This window comes from Thunnus maccoyii, chromosome 13 (assembly GCF_910596095.1).
Source record: "Thunnus maccoyii chromosome 13, fThuMac1.1, whole genome shotgun sequence".
In the NCBI taxonomy this organism is placed as follows: Eukaryota; Metazoa; Chordata; class Actinopteri; order Scombriformes; family Scombridae; genus Thunnus; species Thunnus maccoyii.
This window is the reverse complement of record NC_056545.1, coordinates 7,687,031-7,709,499: the sequence shown is the minus strand read 5'-3', so window position 1 is coordinate 7,709,499 and position 22,469 is coordinate 7,687,031.

Genomic DNA, 22,469 nt, shown 5'->3' with positions numbered 1-22,469 from the left:
GATATGATGGCACAAACACTGCCTTAAAGGTTTTGCAGCTTAGCGTAATTTACCCCTGAAATTTGCGTCTGACTGAGTGAGCAGAGCGGTTTCCAGTGTTTCGGGCTTTTCTCCACATGTTAGCACACAGTTCGGTTCATAATGAAAACTGCAGAGAGCACAAAAGCCTCAGATTGCATGTCTTTAATTAGCAGAGGTGCACACACACAGAGCTCTCTTTCATGTACTTTGCCTCTTCTACTTCTGGTCGTCTGACACATGTTAGATTAATGTCTGAATCTTACAGTAACGTTGTTCAGGTGTCACTGAATGTATCCGAGATTTTGCAGAAACATCAGTACTGATGTACATCAGTGCATCTCCAAACTGAGAAAGAGGCTATGCACATAACCTCATTAACATTGGATCAGTCAGGATCTGATGGTAATTAATGTTCTGTGTCTGCTACACATCTACACCAACCCAGTCTCTCATCAAAATGTATAATAGCTACGCTGGTCCACAGTGCAACAGCTCTAAAATTGTGAGATGCCTATGTTTTTGGGTCTTTTTTGGCCTCTCTATTGGCCTGTGTCCACATTACAATGGCTGCCATTTCTTTTATTCACAGTGGAAAATATAATACTTTAGGATAGTTTCGGCATTAAAATGCATTTTGATGACATGTCTAGCAAGAAATGTGCATTCTGTTTTCATAATCTTTGTTCAGTGAATGTATATGATGTTTAGTTTGTAAGTGTTAGTTATGAGGGTTGTTTCAGGTCTTGCCAGAAAATTGTAGGAATGTGTGATGGAAATCTGAAAATACAAAGCCGACAAAGACCAAGTTGTCTTTCTGTCTTTAATGAAAAACCTTGCAAGGGATCAGCATACAGTCACAACAGAGTGTAATTGCAGTCTGATGTCAGTCTTTTTATAGACAAGGAGTGTGGGAAACAGTATCAGGATGTGTGTGTGTGGGGTCCAGTGCCGGATCTCATCAAAGCTGTCAAACATTCAGGAAAATAACTGTAGCGTGTCCGAGACGAAACTACTCCGTATTTGGATCCAGACTGTGAACAAATGAGCATAGACTAAATGGTTGCATGTTCAAGGTTATACAATATGAGTTTTTCCAAAGCGCAAAGTCTAAAACGGTGTAGAGAATACAAAGTGTGTTTATTTCATTACAAATGCCACATTTTCTATCGTTGCTATGGTGATTGCTGCTGTTACTGAAACCTTTCCGTCGTGTAGTTATCTGAGCTGTTATGTTATTTGTGTAATTTTACTGTTTGATGATGTTATTTCAATAAACACGTAGATTTTAGAGTGCAGAAATGACTCACTGTCACCTTGTTGAGGTTTTCTTTTAGTGATATTTTTAACATTAGTCAACACAAAAACACAACAGTGTCCCTGATAACTCAACATTATGATAGGTTAATGCTACGGCCATCCATTTTAATTATTTCTCCTTTGATTCTGAGAAATAAAGTTTTTCTGTCAGGTTTTGATAGCGGAAGGCTAGGGAAGAGCATTGTGTTGTGGGCGGATGTGGTGCGTTCGACTACTGTATCAGCCTCATTCCATTTCAAATTGCCGCCATTGGCCACAACCAAAATCCAAATGCCACCAAATACTATGTGTAAAGAAAATTTTAGAATTAAAGAATTTTATAGCCTGTGATTGTAAAATGTGAAGTTGCTCATTTAATTTTATATTTCCAGGAAGATGTGGCTGAGGATATTTAATATGAAATCATTTTTCTTAAAAAATAGAGTCTTCTTCAATGATATATTGAGCCACGTTATCCAATAAAGCATTCCACCTTTGTGTGTGTGTGTGTGTGTGTGTGTGTGCATCAATACCATATTTAAGATGGGGTTATCAAACCTGACTTTACATTTCACATCCCTCATTTAATCCCTGCATTTGTCACTTTCATATATTTAATGTGCATTGCATTCAACCTCCATTGTTACATAATTTAATTATTTATGCACATTTAATTGCTACTCTTGTCACCTTAACATATTTCATGCACTTCATTTCTTTGTCTGCAGCACAATCCATATTTCCTTTGTACAGTCAATATTTCATTTCAAGTTTTATATCCCATTTCAAAACTACTACTATTCCATTCTGTAAATAGATTTTAAAATTTCAATTTAATTTTATTATTAATCTGTTTTTTTTCATTATTTTTGTTATCTTACCTTTGTTTTTATTCTTCTGTGTTGTTTTTGGGAGCGAACACCAAGACACATTCTTTGTATGCTTGCATTGGCTAATAAAACAGATTCTGATTGAATGGGCTACTGTATTTCATACTGACAAAAAAACAAGAATCATAAAGATACAAAAAATCTCCAGGGTTGTGTAAATAGTAACCTATGCATGCACTGAAATTTGACGACCTGGAAATGAGAACAGGTTGGTCATCTCAGCCCTAGTCCTAACCCTAACCCGAATCTGAGCACTTAAGGCCTTCTTCCAAGCCTGTAGAAATGTACTAGATTGTCAGAAGTATGTATAATCTCTGAAGGTGACTCATTTTGGTCACTATTTCCACCAAAAAAAAACAAACACGCAAACAAAAAGCTTAATTTTATATATCAGACCTTCAATGTGTTCTCTGAAACTAGGCCTGAGATGGCTTGTGTCCATGAAATGAGAAAATTAAAACTTTGTCATAGAGCTAAACCAAATACATTGTTGGAAAGGTCTCAACCTGGAGAGTAAGCAGTATGAGCATGGCTCCGTCTTTGAAATACTGACCTTTGAACTTTGACCTCAGTGCATGTTTGAAGGCTTATAATTCAGCAACAGAAAGGGGCTTCAGACATGGGACCAACTGTTATAGAGAGCTCTTGACCTCAGCTATCATGTGAGTATAGTCAACAACTGGGGGTGCTGTCAGATATGGTATTATGATATTTAATATCTGATTACACAAATGTGTTTACCATCCCCTTAAACTCCTCAGTGTAATCTCAATTCAGTATTTGCAACTTCAAATTCTAGGAAAAACACTTATATTTTTTAAAAACTACAGTTCCCAAGAGCTACGCCATGCAGCTTGATACAAATCAGCACCACAGTTGCAGTTCTTCCGGTGTGCAAAGTAGGGTTGTAAAATAGGGTTGTGAAAAGATATATCTACTGAATATACAATGGAAACCGCTTACAGTGATCACCTCCATACAGGTCAAATTGATCACTATAAGCAGACGATTATTATAACTGATTTTTTTTCTTTTTCTTAATTTCTCATGCAGATTACCATCTAACATTTGATACCATTTAACATCTGTATATTTATAACGTGAATATAAAGTAATGAAATGGGCAGCTTCGCTATTTACTGAATTTTATTGACTGTTTCAAAATACAGAACAGCTGTTTAAACACTTGTCGTTTCGCTGCTGCATTTCAGCTCGTATTTGGCAGTTTGTCATAAGCTTCAAGGAGACTACGTTTTTCATTGAGAGTAAATGACTTTTTCCTTTTCTTTTTCCCATCATGATTTCAGTGTGCACGCAGCATCAGCCTCAGGTCACCAGCTGGCAGCAGACATGTTGTGTGTTAGGTTTCAGGGGTGGGGGATGCAGGGGCTTTGCAGCGAGAAAGTTGAACCAGAATGAACTTTTGGAGAAACGCAACCTGTAACACTGTACAACCCTGCCATGAGGGAGGACAAAAACATTACTAGGAAGAGGGGAGGACATTTCTCTTTGTTTGCTAACGATAAAAGTAAAGTTAGGCTTTGCTGATGGCTTCCTGACTCATTTTAAAAAAGGTCGAGCAAGCTAGAAAGTGGATGAGGAGAGCAAGCAGTGGTAGCAAGAAAGCTGGTGGATGAGAGGAAGAAAACGTTATTTTCTAATGGGTTGGGGTGGGGGAACTCCATGAACCAACCTACCTACGTTTCCATTGCAAAAATATTTATTTACTTCCAACTCTCTCTGCAGAACAAACAGTCCTTGCTGCCCGCATATCCCAATCCATTCTCTCATCCATATTCTTTTCTTTTTTTTCATGTGTTTTGCTGCACATCAGCTTACTTCTTGCGTGTGTTTTTGTAACAAAACATAGTTTGGAGACCAGATTCCTCCTGCCGAAAGATCTTGTAATGTGTGACCCCCTGTTGCCAATCAGTCATGTAGTGTGCAAACCACTACGATTTCAAGCCTCTTGATTACAAGACAGAAAGTCATGTAGTGTGTCCATGGCATTAGGCGACCTTCGTCATCATGGCTACAATAATAACCACAGAGTTAAGGTTAGGGGACGATCATAGTTACAGTTGTTAAAAACTGTCCTGACTAGTGGTTGAAAATGTGACTCTCGCAGGAAACAAACAGCAGTCTCCTGTCCACTGTTGGCTTATAACCTCCATCCACCCCTCTTCCCCCGAATGAGGAAATTTGCTGACATTTACATCATATGAACTGCTGCTCTGCTCCATGTCATAATTACTATGGCTGCTAGTTGGCATCTGTCACTCAAACGTAACTATTGGTCATTTTTGGGTGACTGACATTACGACCTACTGTGTAATTTTTCTTGGGAAGACAGCCTCTTAGAAAGACATATACTGACCATAGAGGATGTATTTAAAAATATTTTCACCATTGTTGCAGACAATCATCACATTTTCCAGGCTGCTGTTTTTGATCATATCTATAGTATGTTGTGTGTCCCTGCAAAGAAATTGATTGCTCTATATGGATCTAAATTTGATTAAGGCTTGTTGTGGAATGGTAAATAAATGGTGGATTTCTGCTGGGACATGGGGTGAAAACAAAGGCTGGACTGAACGTACTGGAGTGTGAACGGCGTTGTGCATTTCAATTGTGTGAAGCGGCGGCCGAGCAGAGTGAAGTGTGAGAGGTGCTGTCCATGGTGCTGATTAGTCTGGACGTGCATTACAGGTCGGCTGAATGGAAACAGCTCTGATGGACTGTGTGTAATAAACCATGATGACCTCCTGCTAATCCACACACTGCAGCCCAGGGTATCTACAACACGGCCAATGAATGGCCAGCTGGCCAGTCACCACTCTGCAGCTATGGTCAGGTAAACTGCATTGGAAATTTAATTTTCGAATTTTTCAAATATATATATATATATATATATATATATAATCTTTATTTAAACAGGAAGGGGCCATTGAGAGCAAGCTTTTTACAACCATACCCTGAGTTGCAGGGTATGGATAATCAACAGATTATACAACAAATAGGCCAAAGACATCAACATAAGGGACAACATCAGTTCATAGAAAACACATGCATTCACACTGCTCTATGTCAGTCAAAAGAAATTTAAATTGATTAAAAGGAATTAGCTTGTCTAATTTACATGCTCCTGCAGGTTGTTCCACTTGTGTGGAGCATAGATTTTAAAAGCCAGTTTCCCAATCTCAGTATTAACATGGCACTTTTTGAGGACCAAATAGTCTTGGGACCTAGCACAGTGTGACAATGATCTATATTCAAAAAGGCAAGTGAGATACCCAAGAAATTTTTCCAAGAAGTGCTTTGTAAATAAATAGAATGCATGCCTTTCTCATCTTACTGCCAACAACTGCCACCCAACTTTCTCATATAGTATACAACAATGCATTCTAAAGCCATACCCAGTTATAAACCTCAGGGCGGAATGATAGATTGCACTGAGAGGTTTGAGAGTAGAGGCAGGAGAGTGCATATAAATTACATCGCCATAGTCCATAACGGAAAAATGTTGACTGAACAATTTGCTTTCTGCAATTCTGGGTAATACATTCCTTATTTCTATAAAAGAATGCCAGTTTTGCTTTTAAGGACTTAGTCAGTTCATTAATATGTTTTTGAAGCACAGCCAGAAACCAAGATATTTATAAGAGGATACTCTTTCAATTGCTGTCCCATTAAGGATCGTAATATTCACTTCAGTGGAACTGTTAGAAAATAGCGTGAATTTTGTTTTTATCAGAGTTTAAGTAACTAATTTAAGATCAATTAAAATTTGCTGTACAGCACAGAAATCAAAATGCAAGTTTTGAACCACCTGGGCAATAGAGGGCACTGTTATATAGAGAATAGCATCGTCCACATACAGATGAATTTACTGTTTCTAACATTTTCTCTTAAGTCATTTATAAATTTTGTGAATAAAAGTGGTCCTAGAATAGAACCCTGTGGCACACCTTTGTTAACACTCATAAAGCTGGACTGATAGCCATCACCCACAACAGCTTGAGCTCTACCACTGAGATAATTTACAAACCAACTACATGACTTTTCATCAAATCCAAAAGATTCCAGGCATTTCAAAAGAATTTGATGATCAACTGTATCAATAGCCTTAGATAAATCAATAAAAAGGGCACAATTCTGCTTGTTATCTAACGCACTAGCAACATCATTCAAGACTTTTGATGTTGCTGTCACAGTACTATGCCCAGGTATAAATCCTGATTGATACAATTTTAAAATGGAGTATTGACTTTAAAACGTTCTCACTTGATCATTTACCAGTTTCTCTAACACTTCAGCTAGACATGATAGTTTAGAGATTGGACGATAATTATTTAGCTCGTTGGATTGACCACCTTTATGCAAAGGTAGGACGTAAACTGTCTTTTAAAGGTCAAGGATGGTTTCTGTTACCACAGTCAGATTAAAAATATAAGTAAAGCATCCAGCTAGTAATGGAGCTGCTAATAATAAAAGCCTTGGCTGTAACTGATAAGCCCCAGTGGACTTTTTTGGGTTGATAGAACAAAGAGCATTAAACACTTCATGATTCATAAAAAGCTTAAATGAAAAGGTCTGCATGCCCAATCTGTTTGCCCAGCAAGGTGCACTATGATCACACACAGCAGGATGAAATCCAGTATTTTCAAATAATTAACCTGATGAAATAAAATGTTCATTGATTGCATCATATATTTTCTTTCCAACTGAGATAGCGGTAGAACCTTGAACAGTTTCATTGGGTAAGGATGAAGTAGGATTATGTGATAATGATTTAACCATTTTCCAAAAATTTGCTGGGTTTCCTTTACTTTCACGTAATGCAGAATCATAAAATGATGATCTGGCATTTCAAATAACAGTGAGACACCTATTACTTTATTGATGAAAATATTGCCAATCAGAGGATGATTTAGTTGTTTGTGCTTTGCGCCAGACAGCATCAGCAATTTCCATACAAAACCAAAGATTGTTCCGTTTTTTTTTACTCTGAATTTCTTAAAAGGTGCATGCTTGTTAGTTGTCTGGAATTGAATGTTTTTATAAAATAATCTAAGGCAAAGTGTGGATCAGGAATGACCGTGGAAAATATTCAATATCACTGTAATACAAATCAAACAAAAATGCTTGTTCAGAGGAGTGTTTAAATTTTCCTTTTGACAGTGATACATGGTTTGGATCTTTGTAATTTCATCTCACAGATGCATGCTGTTAGGCAGTGGTCACTGAAGTCGAGAGGAAAAACACCACTAGATTTATAATGTTGGGGTCTACTGGTTAAAATAATATCCAGAAGTGTGGCCTTTACTGCATTTTTTGGATCTGGCCAAGTAGTAGAAGAAATGAGCTGTGTGAGATTGAATTCATTACAGAGATTTTTTCAATGATCAGAAGTGTTAACCAATTAATGTTCATATCACCCAGGATAAGAAGTTTTAATTTTCATAGCTGGATATCAAATTAAATGAAACATCTATCACACCCACAGGTGTATAGGGTGAATGATAAAAACCCAATGACTAGTACTTTTCCAGTATTATTTTTCCCCAAACACTTACATTCAAGAGTTCAAAACATTTGGGCTTAGATACAGAGGTAACACCAGAGACAGATAAACAACTTTTAAAAAAAAATGGCAACACCTCCTCCCTTTGTAGGCCAATCACATGAAAAAACATTATAGTTATAGCCATATGTCAAGCTAACAATGCGACTAAACATGATGTCACCAAGTTGGGGTGAATGAAGGGGCCCACATACAACACATTGGATCTCCAAATCCAGTAGAGTGTCAATAAGACATATAAAATTGTTCATAAGCCTCTCAGACTGCTGGAATTTAATTTAATTTTAATATCATTAAATACAACATGTACCAGGACGGTTTTCAACATTGGATGTTTTTCAAGGAGTGATGGTATTTTTGGAGTGACATCCTGCAGTCGGGAACCCAGATAACAGTATGTTGCTGCTGTAGGATTCCTGATATATCCCGACAATCGACGAACCCAGAATTAGCATTGTAGTAAGCTGGAGGGGGACACTTACCTCAATATCCAGGGCCAGGGACTGGGTCTCCAACAGCAGCAAATGGGGGTGCACACTTGTTCCAAGCCCAGTAATCCCTCTGCTGCTCCTGTGGCCAGTGTTCACTGGTAGTCTGAGGGCTAGGTGAAACCATGCAAATACATATTATGCCCAAGTTACTCACCTGAAAATATGCATATATTGTCATTTATGACAATTACTCCAGTGTCAATACCTATGCAACTTTTTAAAGTTTTTAGTTTCAAGTACTCATGTCTATATATAAACAAAACTTGCACAACTTACAAAAATGTTCCTCACAATGCTGTTTTAAAAAAATGTAAAAACTGCTCTGGTGTTAACCAGAATATTCTGTAGATTGACCATAAAAAATGTGTTTACATACAATTTAAAGATGCCATGTAGGGCTTTCTTGTAAACATTCACTTAAAACTGTTTATTTTTATATTGACAATGGTTCAAATAACTTAGTTCAATGTAAAATTTATCATGCTTGTAGTGATGAACTCACAGAATTATCACATGACTCTGCAGTTCCTTCAGCTCTAAGAACTGTTTTAGCTTCTTTCAGCTAAAACAGTCCTTTTTTTGGCCCACTCTCACCACTCACATAAACTTTGTTTCCAATTTTCAGCTCTTTTCAGAGAACTAGCTTTAAAAATCCACTGTCTGCTATCTACTCATCATCAAACAGCAGAAATGGAAAGTTAGCGACTAGCTGGTGAACATAGTGGAACAGCTGCTAGCTGCTAAAGAGCCAGATATTTCCCTCAGGTGTTGGTTACAGATATTGGAGTGAATATTGGATCTGCATTTGTTGGGTTGTCAGAAACATGACTCCAAATAAATGCTAATGTTTGTCTATGTCTGTTGGATGTGTAAATAAGCAAGCTTGCCAACACATTCGCCATTACAACTATATAATGTGAGAATACTGTATATAAGTGTTGTGTTTACTGTTTGTTCCACTGCTCCCAAGTAGCAAAAAAATGTACTAATGTTTTTATTCAGTATTTCCGAGCAAAACACAATGTATGTCCTTGAGGCCTCATAAATGTATTGAATGCATTTACTCCCTCATAAAACATTTGTAAAGTTACTTTCCTAAAAAGAAAAAAAAACCCATTAAACTTGCACTCTCATGCCAGATAGCAGTCTTCTTCTTCCCTACCTTTTGCCAGCACTTTTCTGTGTTTCTTGGTGTATTACCACCACCAAGACCAGTAGACTAGCATGGTTTGGATTCACTATACATTTGTGTTTCCACTCTGCAGTCGGAAAGAATGGGTATCATATTACTCATGTGCTTGTATGTGTCCTTGTCCTTGTATGTGTGCATATGCTGGTAGAGCACAACAAACAAGATACAAACAAAAAAGGAGCTGCTCATAAAAAACATTGCTCCATAGTGCTACTTGTGCTCAGAAAGTCCACAGGGTACCTGATATGGGCATCTCAGCTGTAAATATAAAAGTAAATATAAAAGCCAGTGTGCTTAAAACAATAAAACTGCAAATAAAGCCAAATGTATTTTAAAAGATGGCTCACCTTGTGTATGATCAGTCTGAACTACTGCTGAAGGGTACTTTTCTAGAAAGCACCCAGTTTGGGGAAGTTTATCATCCAAATATATACATGTAGTAAAGATTTTTGGCTATTTATTCAGTGTAGCGATGATTAGTTTTATCTCACAGTTTGAGTTGTGAGGTTCACCAAAGTCTGCTGTTCAACACAGATACCAAAATAACCAAAATTCGGGCACCAAGTGGCTTCCATTTGGTCTGGATTAGTTTCTTATCTGTACTGTACAGATGGATACTACAGTGAAAACACATTCAAATTTTTGTCATTTTTGATTCATGAGGTTCTCAGAATTGGCCCAGCTTGGACACCAGAGGCACACAATCCCATTATAGTGAGTTGCTGATTGTGAACTACATTTGGAAATGTGTCTAATTCTCTACTCTTTTTTTCTGTTTCTCTTTTAACAGCTTGACTGGAATAGGAACAAACACATCATTAAATCAGCAATGTCCCACTGTCGCCGTCATTATGAAACTCAGTTTGATGCCAACATCTTTCATTAAAAAAACATGCAGCCATTTGGGGCCCTGAGTTCCCTCGGAAACGGTACGGAAATATGACGCTAATCATGGACACAGTGGACGCCAAGCCCAGGGAAAACTACTCTATGCTTTAGGAACGTTTTCAAATAATACCATTAAAAAATAATAATTGATGAAGTTGGCTCTGAGCAAAGGCAGTAAGCGCTTTAAAAGCTTTCTGTCGTCTTACAATACAATTTCCAAATCAATATTTCATTAACTGGATAGAGGTGCAATGTTCTTTGTTAATAAAGAAGGTTTGGCTCAGCACAGAGTTAACGTTTAGCTTTAGTGAATTTCAGGCAAGGAGGTGGGCAATTATGTTCCACCTGGCCTTCACACACACACACACACACACACACATACACACACGCACACACACATGCCTGGTCCTCCCTTGATTGTTTCTGTGTTTATGGGCCGTTTTATGACTGGAGAGCCCCTGATCTCCAGCGTCGGTGGGCATCAGGTGACTTTCCCCGCGGCAACAGCAAGAAACAAACATGAGATCGTCTGACTTTGGCCCTAATATAAGTGACAGAGAAGGTGCAGCCACCACGCTAACAACGCTGTAAATACAGAGTGAAGTTCAGGACCAAATTAACTCACAGAGTATGCATCACATTTATAGAGCTGATTTGAATTAAGGAAGAGTTAGACCAATTTATTCAGTTCTGATGAGCTGGAGGGGTGCATTATTCTAACATAACCACATGGCTCTTACAGCCTCATCAGCATCCAAAATTAATATCCAAAGCTGGACAATTACTTGTTTCAGCTGTTCTCCTCTTACTTGTGGAATTAGTATTTTACATTTATTCCAAAGGTTGACAAAGATAAAAGCAAAACTAGTTTTATATGTCAAGAGTGTAGTGCCCCAAAACAATAAATATATTTGATTTGATCACTGACAGGAGGAAAATGTATATGCGAGATAATCTGATCTGACCTGGCTTTTTGTCTTTTTATTTGGATCACAGATTGTGCCTTTGAAGACCTACTGTCACTTACACTATTACATTTAAGTGGCTTTCAGTGGAGAGATCCATGCTTGGTCCTTCAACACTTCACATTTATCTCTTGACAGAAATTACTTTTTCAAGTGGAAGAAATACTGAAGAGCATAAGTGACGCAACTTATGTTGTACTTCTTGATCTAAGCGCTGCATTTGATACAGTCGATCAAGTGATACTTCTTAAAAACTGACTTAAAAATTGGATTGGTCTCTGAGGTACAGCTCTGAACTGGTTTAATACGTACCTCAATGGCAGAAGATGTTTTGTTAGCCTTGGTGACCATGTTTAAAACAAGCATGACATTGTTTTTGGTATTCCACAGGGTTCTATTCTTGGTCCTTTTCTGTTTTGTCTAACAACTTGGAAGAATTATTTGTGATCATGGAGTAAATTTGGATTTATATTATATTTATCTGTAGTGCCAGATGATACTAATCCCCTAAATCCCTTGATAAATTGTCTCTCCAGCATTGTACAGTGGAGTAATAATTTCCTCAAATTAAATAAAGATGAAACAGAAATTCTTATAACTGGTAGAAATATACGGAGAGAAAAAATATTAAACAAACTTTGAAGTCTGGCCCTACAGAACAAGGCTGAAGTAAAAGGTCTGGGTGTTCTTGACTCTGAGTTGGATTTTAAATCACATATCAACAATGTTACAAAGATTGCTTTTTTTCATTTAAGAAATATTGCAAAAGTTAGACCCCACTTCTCATAGGAAGATGCCCAAAACTTGACTCATGCCTTTGTATTTTCATGCTAAAAAAAAAAAAAAAGCTGCAACTTGTACAAAATGCAATAGCCAGAACATATTACACCAGTTCTAGCTTCATTACACTGGCTATCTGTAACATTGAGGATTGATTTTTAAATTCTTTTACTTTTTATAAGGGCCTAAATGGTTTAGCACCTTCATACCTCTCTAATTGCTTATCTGAGTATGGTTCAAACTGTTCTTTAGGTCGTTTAGTGCTGGCTTGCTCAATGTACCAAAAATGAATCACAAAAAGTATGGTGAAGCAGCTCTCTGTTAATAATGCACCAAAGGTTTGGCACAAACTCCCATATATCAGACTGTCATGTCATGTAACGGTTTGTTTGTGCAGGTCTGAACACTGTATTAGCACTCGGGTGTGGACCAAAACATTCGCACTATGACCCTATGAAGCGGTCTCAGTCTGGTCCCAAACACACTCTGTTTGTGGTGGGAACGTGATTCGATGTTGATCAGTTCCAACTACCAGGTGTACTGTGCAATGGCTCACATAGCCAGGTGTGCTTACTGGAATGAGGATGAGTGAAATCAACAGTTGCTAGCAGCTAGCCCGAGAGATCCGATCTGGAGTAGTGCAACGTAGTATGTTGCATTTAGCAAACAGGAGATTCTTCAGGACCTTCTTCCTGTGTTTATGTTCTCATTCCCGCCCCAGGCACAACTAACCAATGAGCGGTGTGAATGTGGCTTTTAGTGACACATTTTGGTTGGCTTTAATTTTCTTCTGTGTGAAAAGACAATGAATACAGTGGAAAATGCAACAGGTTTACCAACCCATTATCACCCATTAAGTTGGACCACAGTAAACAAATATATATTCCCCTATATAGTGCGTTTACCTTTATGTTGTATGTGTTGTCCAAATGTCTAGTGAGCATCATTTTACCCGTCATTAGTGGACTCAAATTATCCTGCAATACAATTAAACAGCAGCATACAATCAATACTCTCTAACAAAGAGGTAGGTCGAAACAAGGTACATTTAGATGGCTTCAAGGTCATAGGACCAGTGGTGTCTGAGTATTTTGCCATTTGTCACACTATTATGTACTGAATAGTAAAAAAAAATTATTTTATACTTTCTCTTGCCAAAGAATAAATTACTATGAGATGCTATTTTGTCGCGTGTCACTTTGGTGTCCTTTGGCGGGGTTTTTAGAAGCTTTTCTACTCTGACACATTGAATATTTTCAAATATTTGGTACAGAATATTGACATACAGAAAATCCCTGCAACAGTATGGGCAGCATAACTCCTGATTCTTTTTTGCTTTAGACATATTAAAAAAAACAAAAAAACAAACACTTTAGCTTCATTCACGCATAGAGACAGAAGCAATGTGGATGTTATAATAAAAAGCATTTATTCGTTTCATGGCTTATTCTCAATCCTTAATCTTGATCTTTGTAGGTAAATAACTATTTTTATACATTCATTCAGTATGGACAACATATGGATGACTTTTGATGACATTCAAAGGTTTTGGAGAAGTATCTACTCCACGTTTGCCAACATGTGAGTTTTGATGAGTTTGGGGGAAGAAGATATAACGATGTGTGAGCCCCTAAAGATTTAAGACAGCGTTTGCTTCTTGAGTGCAACCAAAACCTTAACAATCAAGCACAGCACTATCCATTCGTACTTGTATATCAGTTGCTTTTAGTCTATATAAATTTTGATTTTTCAGGCCCAACTAGATGTTACCTTAAAGGATGGGTTCACAATTTTTGACGTCTGTCTTAAAACAATAGTCAGGGGCCAAAATGAACATTGAAATAGGTTTTTCTTGCTGTAATCATTCCTCCTGTTCATACTGACCATTAGAAGATCCCTTCATGATGCACTTACAATGTAAGTGATGGAGGACAAAATCCACAGTCCTCCTTCTGTGCAAAAATGCATTTAAAAGTTTATCTGAAGCTAATATGAAGCTTCAGCCGTTCAAATGAGTCAAATCAAGTAGATATCTTTCAACATTACAGTCTTTTTAGTGCCAAAGTCCCTCTTTTTGTTACTGTACTTCCACTGCAGCTCAACAGGGAAACACAAAGAGGGAATTTGATGCTAAAAAGACTGTAAATGTGGCAGATATCCACTTGATATGACTAACTCAGACTGCTGAAGCCTCATATAAGCTTCATGCAATGAATTTTTGCACAAAATGACTGTGTGGACACACTGTGGATTTTGGCCACTTCACTTGAATTGAAATTGAAACACTGAAAGCACATTTGAAGGGGATCTTTCTATAGCCAGTATGAACAGGTGGAATGATTACAGCGAGGAAAACCTCTTTCACTGTTCATATGACTTTTGTTTTAAGAACGACTTGAAAAACTGTGAACCTATCCTTTAAAGTGGCCTGGTGGAGGTGAGGTGTGACAACTGCTTCAGACTTGTTTGTTCCTCTTATATTTTTGACTTTGGGCCTCTGCAGTCTGTAAAACTCACTTTACTTCTATTCAGTTTTAGATGGATTTATGGGGAGAAATCACTGTGGAGTTCTGGCATCGATGCAAATTCAGTGGTGCTTGTCATTCAGAGCTGTGTGCCTTGTCGTTTGATTAACTATTGTACGGCTGTAATGAAATATTGGAATGCACATGCACAGTATCAGAATTACAGAAAGTCAATTTTACTGTAACATTCTTTAATAGTACTGTTTTTCTCAGCCTGCTGCACATCGTCCCTGCACTGCATGGCTCTCAGCTTAGAGCTGCAGCATGCGTGACGAATTGAAATATTGAAATTCATCTTGATGAATTGAAAGACATGCAGCACACATACCCAGCAGAATTGTGTCAGATTGGTTTCTGTGTCTTTGGTTTCGTGTGGGATGTGATCCGTTGGAGGAGTCCGCAGACATGTTAGAGGAAGCTGTCCTCTGCGTCCTGTAAAAATGTGACTCTCGGGGTTTGTCCTGCTCATGCTGCTGCTGAAGTGTCAGACAGGCAGTTTGAATCAGGATGACTCAGACATGATGCAACAGTGACACCCAGTGCACTGAAAATGCAGTAGTGATGCTGATGTGCTACCATGCATGTACTCTGTTGTGTGTCATAAAAATCTCCATGATAATTACAGCCAAGAAAATAGGAAAATTCTCTCCTCCCCTCACCAAAATACTGGTTAGCTACCGCTTCTGGCTCCAAGCAACAAATACTGCATGTTCATGTGTAGATTTATACATACTAATGTATACTGTAATTAGCTATACAACTGTATAACAAATGTTATTTATCATTTTGTGATTGTGTATTTTTAGGTCACAAATTCAGAATTAACAGTGTAAAGTGATCAGTGATTTTTTTTCCACTTTCATACATCGTATTTGATTTAATTTCATTTTTATTCTCTAACATACTATTTGGACTACTTATTTGATATTGCTGTAAAAGTAAATGTATCTTCAAACCTGTGACTTTCGCTGCCAAACTAAAATTCCCAACAGAGATTGGCAGATTTTAATTCTTATGTAGTCCTTAGTAATCATTGGGCTCAGAAGCTTCATTTGATGTTTGTGCACCTGATGGTAATTTCATACTTTTCAGGGAAGTCAGTCAGTGCAGCTCAGCACCCATGGGACTTGCAGAACAGCACTCATGCTTTCTGTTCTTGAACAAAGCATTGAGACAAAGTAGAGCAGGGAGGTTTGATGGTTTGAATCTGGGTCTGCTGTTCTGCTGATCTACAAGGCTACAGCATTTCAGTGGTGTCTTCCTTCAGTTATTGTACATGTTTCTAGAGTTAGGTCTAGAAACCAAGCCTATGAGAAAATAGAGAGTGAGTTTGAGCAGGTTGGGTTAACAAACATAATTATCATTGGAGCCTGACAGCGCAGCAGCAAAGTATTTATATATATATATATATTGATGAAACAATGACTGTTTGTAACATGCTGAGCTGAATGGGTTGGGAACGAGTTTCTGCCCTTTATGAAGATGTTAAAGTATCTTCGTCATTTGTTCATGAATTCACCAAATGAACAACATTGCAGATACAAGCAGCTATAATGAATTTCACTTGCAGGGTCCATGTCTTTAAGTCATCGTTAAAGACAGGGTGAGGGCATCTGGAATGAACTTGGAACCGTTGCTCGTTCATGTTCAAAGGAGCCAGTTGAGGTGGTTCAGCGTCTGATAAGATTGCCTCCTGGACGCCTCCCCAGGGAGGTATTGTGGACATGTCCAACTGAGAAGAGACCCTGGAGAACACACTGGAGAGATTGTATGTACCATCTGACCTGGGGACACTTTGGGATTCCCCATGAGGAGCTGGAAGACCTTGCTGTGGAGAAAGATGTCTTCCTTATCGCCTCAGTAACAAAAGCACTTGTCGGATCATCTGACAGCATCTGAAACTCCCTTTCCAACATCAGAATCGGAGGAAGGTCGGTGACAATTTTGGTAACTTTCCAAAACAAAAAATGCAACATTCACACTCACTTCATGCAGGTGTAAAAGTAGGTTGGGTTTGAACTTGTAGCTAAATCTATCTTTTTTCATTCTTTTTTCCTACTACTTCTATTACTTTTCCTGTTCTTTACCAAATGCAACACCACAAATGCATTTGAGGAGAGAGAGTTGGACTGTGTGTGCTGTTATTCTCAGTTGTAAGGTTCACTGGCACGCTTTTCCCAATGCCTTTTAGTGTGGTCATTCAGAATAGGTATAAATACTTTCTGTCTTTAGACGTAGTCAGACTCAGACACATTGTACAAGTTACAGCAGGTCATTTGAAGCATACTGAAACCTCTAATCTATTGCTACCACAACCCAGATAAGCAGCAGGAAATGGATGGATCAATGGATGAACATAAAAATGGACAATGCAGACTGTGAAAACCATTGGAGTACATTGTAGGTGGTGACCTTAGTCCTTAGTCACTCTTCTCAAGAAGGAAACCATAAGCCATGTTTCAAGCTTACAGGGTATGTTTGATACTCAAAAGATTAAAAGGTTTCAGTAGTATCACATGCGTTGAAGAGCATGATGGGGAAACAGAGTATTAAAAAAGCCTCACTGTTGTTAATTCCAAAAACAAATCAGCTAAAATATTGAACTTCAACAAGAACAGACAAGCACTAAGGTACTTTTGTTTCTACTACTTTTGTCCTTTTTTTTCTTTTAAAAACAGAAGTATCCCTGTCAAAGAGATATAGACTGTGAGCTTTTTTCAGGGAAAAAAGAGGTGAACGTAGCTTTATTGGAGGCTGTCCAGAGAACTAACAAAGTGTTTTGTGTCTGGATTTGTTTCTCAAGGGCAAAGCATTCAGCGTCGGCCAGCAGGCAGCCTGCTCTGTGGTGTTTGTGCCGAAGATTTCATTTGGGAGCTAACACTATTTTGCGGATGTCATTCCCTGCACACTGCAACCACAAAGAGAGAGAGAGAGAGAGAGAGAGAGAGAGAGAGAGAGAGAGAGAGAGAGAGAGAGAGAGAAAGAGAGAGAGAGGGAGAGAAAAAAAACATAAAATGGAAAAGTTGAAAGGAAATGAATAACATCCTGAGGCACTCCCCACACAACTGGCTTCTGATTTCTATTTGTTTCTCAATCTGAGCCTCCGCTGGGCCGCTCAGCACGTTGACCGACAACCAGCATTAAAAACAAATGAAAAGAAGCGTCACGGCATCCCATTCTTTCATCCAGGTGTATGTATGTGTGTGTGGTGGCCTGGGTTGTGTAGTGCATACATTTGTGTACAGAGTATTTTGAATGCACAATTTCACCCGTCATGAATAATAAAGTCCAGACTATTTGAATCTTTCCTCCAGTTAATTCCCAACGCTGGTAGCATGTTTTCTTGTCTTGTTGGTGGATGAACTCATGCTTAGAATGAAACGATACATAATTCACTTCATGTAACCACTGAACTCCTCCATGGCATCCCTGCAGAGGGATGTTGGGGGGCAACAGAGCTGGATAGAAGCTTACTTTTGCATTTCTGATCATTTATTTATATGACTTCTCATGAAAACCACAATGGAGGGAAATAAATGTTTCACCACACAAGTGACTCTTGACAAAAGACATTTAGATTCTGGAAACGATGTGTTAGTTTTGCATGTACTTACATCATGTGCTTGTGCAGTGGTTATATAAGGAAATGTTGATTTGCATGTGGACCTTGCTGCGTGGTCAAGAATGTGTTTGTCTTTGCATACACAGCAACTACAGTAAGACATTGACAGACATGATATGAACACGAAGCAGAATATAAACTAAGCGTAAAAGTTGATTCATGACCTTGGAAATAGTTTGACAAAACTCAAGGGCCGCTTATTAGATTTTTCCACTTCCATGAAAACTGAGCACACTCCATCTGCTGAAGAAGACCATATTATACAGTTAAAAGCTGAGGACAAAACTAAGTGGACGGTTAATTGGGATTGGTTTATCCAAAAAAAAGAAAAAAAAAAAGAAAAAATATGCTTTTAAGTTTTCACTGTTAACATTGTAGGCTATTGATACAGATTTTAAACTTAGATTGGCTATAATCAGTATTTTTCATAGTAACATGAAATGACTGTGTAATGTGTTGGGTCTCGTTGGCTTTACAGAGCTTTACAGCGAGTTTCAGCTCATGATCCGGCTGCACCGGCTCACTACTTGTTTCCGCTGCCCTCAAGTGGCCAAAAAATATGCTACCACAGGTTTAAGTCATACAAATGCATATTGTACAATCTTTGAATGTATGTCTCTGGCCAATCTTGGCAACAACTGGTTTCCATTAGCCCCTTAACATTCCTTTAAATTCCTGTAAAATTAGCCTTAAATGCCTATCCAAGGCATACCTAAAGTAAACTGAAAGCTCTTCTTGAACCATTAGGAGTACATGCATTGTTTTCGTCTCTTTTGAAAGGTAACACTCTGAAGTTTTTCCTCCAACAGTCACTGTAAATGTTACTGGCATTGAGTAATAGAAGTCTGAACACACTGAAGGTTTTTATTTCTGTCTGAATATTTTTTTTTTGCAAACAGATGCCTGCAGATGACCTATAGCTGTGACTTATTAGCTGGAAAACACAATGGGACAACAGTATGGAGCCTTACGTAGTCCAAGTTCGAATTTAATAACAATTCCACAGAAAACGAATATTTTACACATGTTTTTCTAAGGGTATTTCTAGGCATCTGGCAAAAAAAGGCCATTTAGAGACACCAAATAACCCCTGCTTCAAAGTAACTGAAGCATAAATTACATTATAGTGCTTTGTTCCCCTGTTGAAACTAAACTTTGTGCATATAAAAGAGTCAAAACAAACACTATGGTGGAAAGCAGTTTGTATAAAAGTAAAGCACAACAAACTATTTAAATGCACATAATTTCCATGTTGTGGCTTTATAGAAACCACTAAAGTTGTATATGGTCATTTTTGGAATTTCATTGGCAACTTGAAGCGCCAGTCATCGGCAGAATCTGTTCCTATTGGCTCGGTCTTTACACGAAAGAAGAGGGGCAAGCACCTCCTTTCAACGCGAACTCTCATTGGCTATTGTAGTTTATTTTTTAGTTTGGCTCATGTCCCATCTGCTAACATGAAGGGGGTGGGATTTATGAGCTATACTGCAGCCAGCCACCAGGGGACAGATGTTTTGGCTTTACTTTTGGGGAGTTGTAATGATGTCCATATTTATATACAGTCAATAGTGTCTATTGAAACGTCAGAGTGCAGCCACCATTTCGATACTGAGATGTGGCTAATGTTTACATGCTAATGCAACTTATGATGGAGAATACAATGAAGATTAGGACATCTGCTGGGTAATTTGAAATGATGCAACAGCCGTTCATGGATATTTATTGGTGTAATAATGTGTTTTGGACTAGATATTTTACTGGATTGGATCGACTGGACCTATGCCAAGAGTTGTATCAATCAGTGGAGGCTTCACAGATGAGTAACATTAGCATGAATTTTGTAATTGTTGTCTGACAGAGGTGTCATTGTACCTGTTGATTGTATCCTGAAATGGTTTGCATCAATCAAATCACAAGAATCTTGCTTGCTTTCCAAAGATGTGTCACATGAGTACCCAATTAAAGACAGGAGTTGTGTACATAGCATAGTTGCGTACTCAATAGTCTGACAACCCGCAGACGGGCTGTTGGAACGTTAAGGGTTCTTCACATTAAAAAATAAATCAGCAGAATTTAACACAATGTGAAGATCAGGTCTACGTTTATTTTTGTCCAAGCTACATTATTATTGTGTGGTATTGCATATATTTCATGTATATCACAGATATTCATTGAAACCAATGGATGTTTAAAGGTATAACAAATTCAAAGTTCTAAAACAACTTGCATGATCTGCAAAATAGTCAGCTGTGGAGTAAATGTGATGTGAACATACAAAACACTGATATGATTCTTTAAGAGTTTTTCATTTTCATTCATTGTTGTTTCATTGAAATGATGACTAGAGTATAAGACAAGAGCTGAGTGACAAACCACACACATACATTCTCTCAATGGGCTATTCACTGTCACACTCATGGCTCAGTATTCACGCATCCATTCATCAGCGGTATTGCCACTTCACCAACACGACTCACAGAAACGCACTCTTATCTGACAGAAAGCCCAGATGGACCACGAGCCTCTCAGGTTTATTGGCCGAAGCTTTGCCAAACATTTTTCACTTCAATCTCAGTGTGTATCTGTGCGTCCGAAGCCGCCGGGCGAAGGCAGTCATCTGTACAATTTCGACTAATTGGTGGAGGCATGACACACAAGCAAAGTTGTGTGTGTGTTTGCGGCCTGTCTTTGCATGATTACAGTGGGAGAGGGGGACAGTTTGTGGAAAACAAAAGTTAGTGCTGAATTTTTCTGTTTTTCTGTGATAGGAACCCTTTTCTCAGTGCTCTTGAATGCACCATTGCTCTATTTACTGACCTCATGGATCAATGAATGAATCTTCCAGTCAGTCTTAATGAATTTAAAAAGATACAAACTGATTATTCCATAGATTTTTGCGGGAATGTTCTTCTTTCATCTTTGAAAAATCCAATAAACTCCATGCTTGGACTGTACTGACATCTATAATTGTAATGACTAATGAAAAACTCCTTCATCTGGAAAGGATTCATTGTCCTGTACTCTTTGGAGCTGTGTCCCAATTCAGAAGCTGGATCATCCAGTGGACACGGCAGTCAAAGGTCGGTTTACTGGGCCACATCTTAAAGAGATGCTGAATGACTGAACCTCACAGCCACACATAGACTAACACTAGACCGACACTTTTGGGTCGCCCTTATTAACTCATAATGCCAAACATGTTCTATCACCTGGTTGTGAGGTGTAAATATTTCCTTTTCAGATTTTTGCCCTTGTTTTTTCCAAACATTGGCCGGGATCCAATTCAACCCCCTACCAACCTGTCAAGGATATGATACTTCACTGGCTTCCCACACTTAAACAGCCAATGGAGCTCCTTGGAAGCCACAACCAGAGGCATCGCTACTAGGAATTGAACCCAAAACCCTCAAAAGAAAACCAGAAAATATTCACATTTAAGAAGCTTGAACCAGAGAATTTTAGCATTTTTTCTTAAAAAATGACTCAAAACGATTATTCAATTGTCAAAATAAAGAGCGATTAATCTTCTGTCGATCAACTAATCCATTAATCAACTAATTACTGCAGCTCTAAAATGGAGGCATGGCCAATATCATTGGTGGATATTAGAGATGTTGGTATCAGCATATACTGTATGTCAGCTGACAGGTAACAAGAAATATCAGTACAGAAATGTAAAAAGTGTCTTCATTGCAGTTTGTCCACCAGAGAGCACTGAAAGGTTTATTTTTTAATTGTAAAATATGCCTCCCAGTACATATGTTTGTCACAATTTGACCAAATTCAAGAGATTGTTCTGAAAAATGTCAAATGCTATCAGACATTTCATTATCTAATTTTTTTAAACTCTCAAATATCAGTGTTGGCAGCTTCAAAAAATCCAGTATGGCTAAGGACTGTGTGGCTATAACTGTTTTAATAAATTGTAAATAATTAATATTCCACTAAATGTTTTCTGCTCAGAGAGGTGGAGGGAGGGCACGAGGAAACGGAGACCATCGGGTAGTGGAAATCTTCAACAGAGAGGAGGAAGAAAAAGAAAAAAAAACAGATTAAGCCTTTTGGTCTTTTCAGAAGTCAGTGTTGCTTTGTGCGGTGGGACCGAGCCGGCCTCCAACCTGAGATTGAGGGCAGAAAGTGGGGCCAGCAGATGGCATTTTATTTGAAAATACACTGAAAGCTGCTCAGAGCTGACAAGGGCTTTGGGAGGGACAT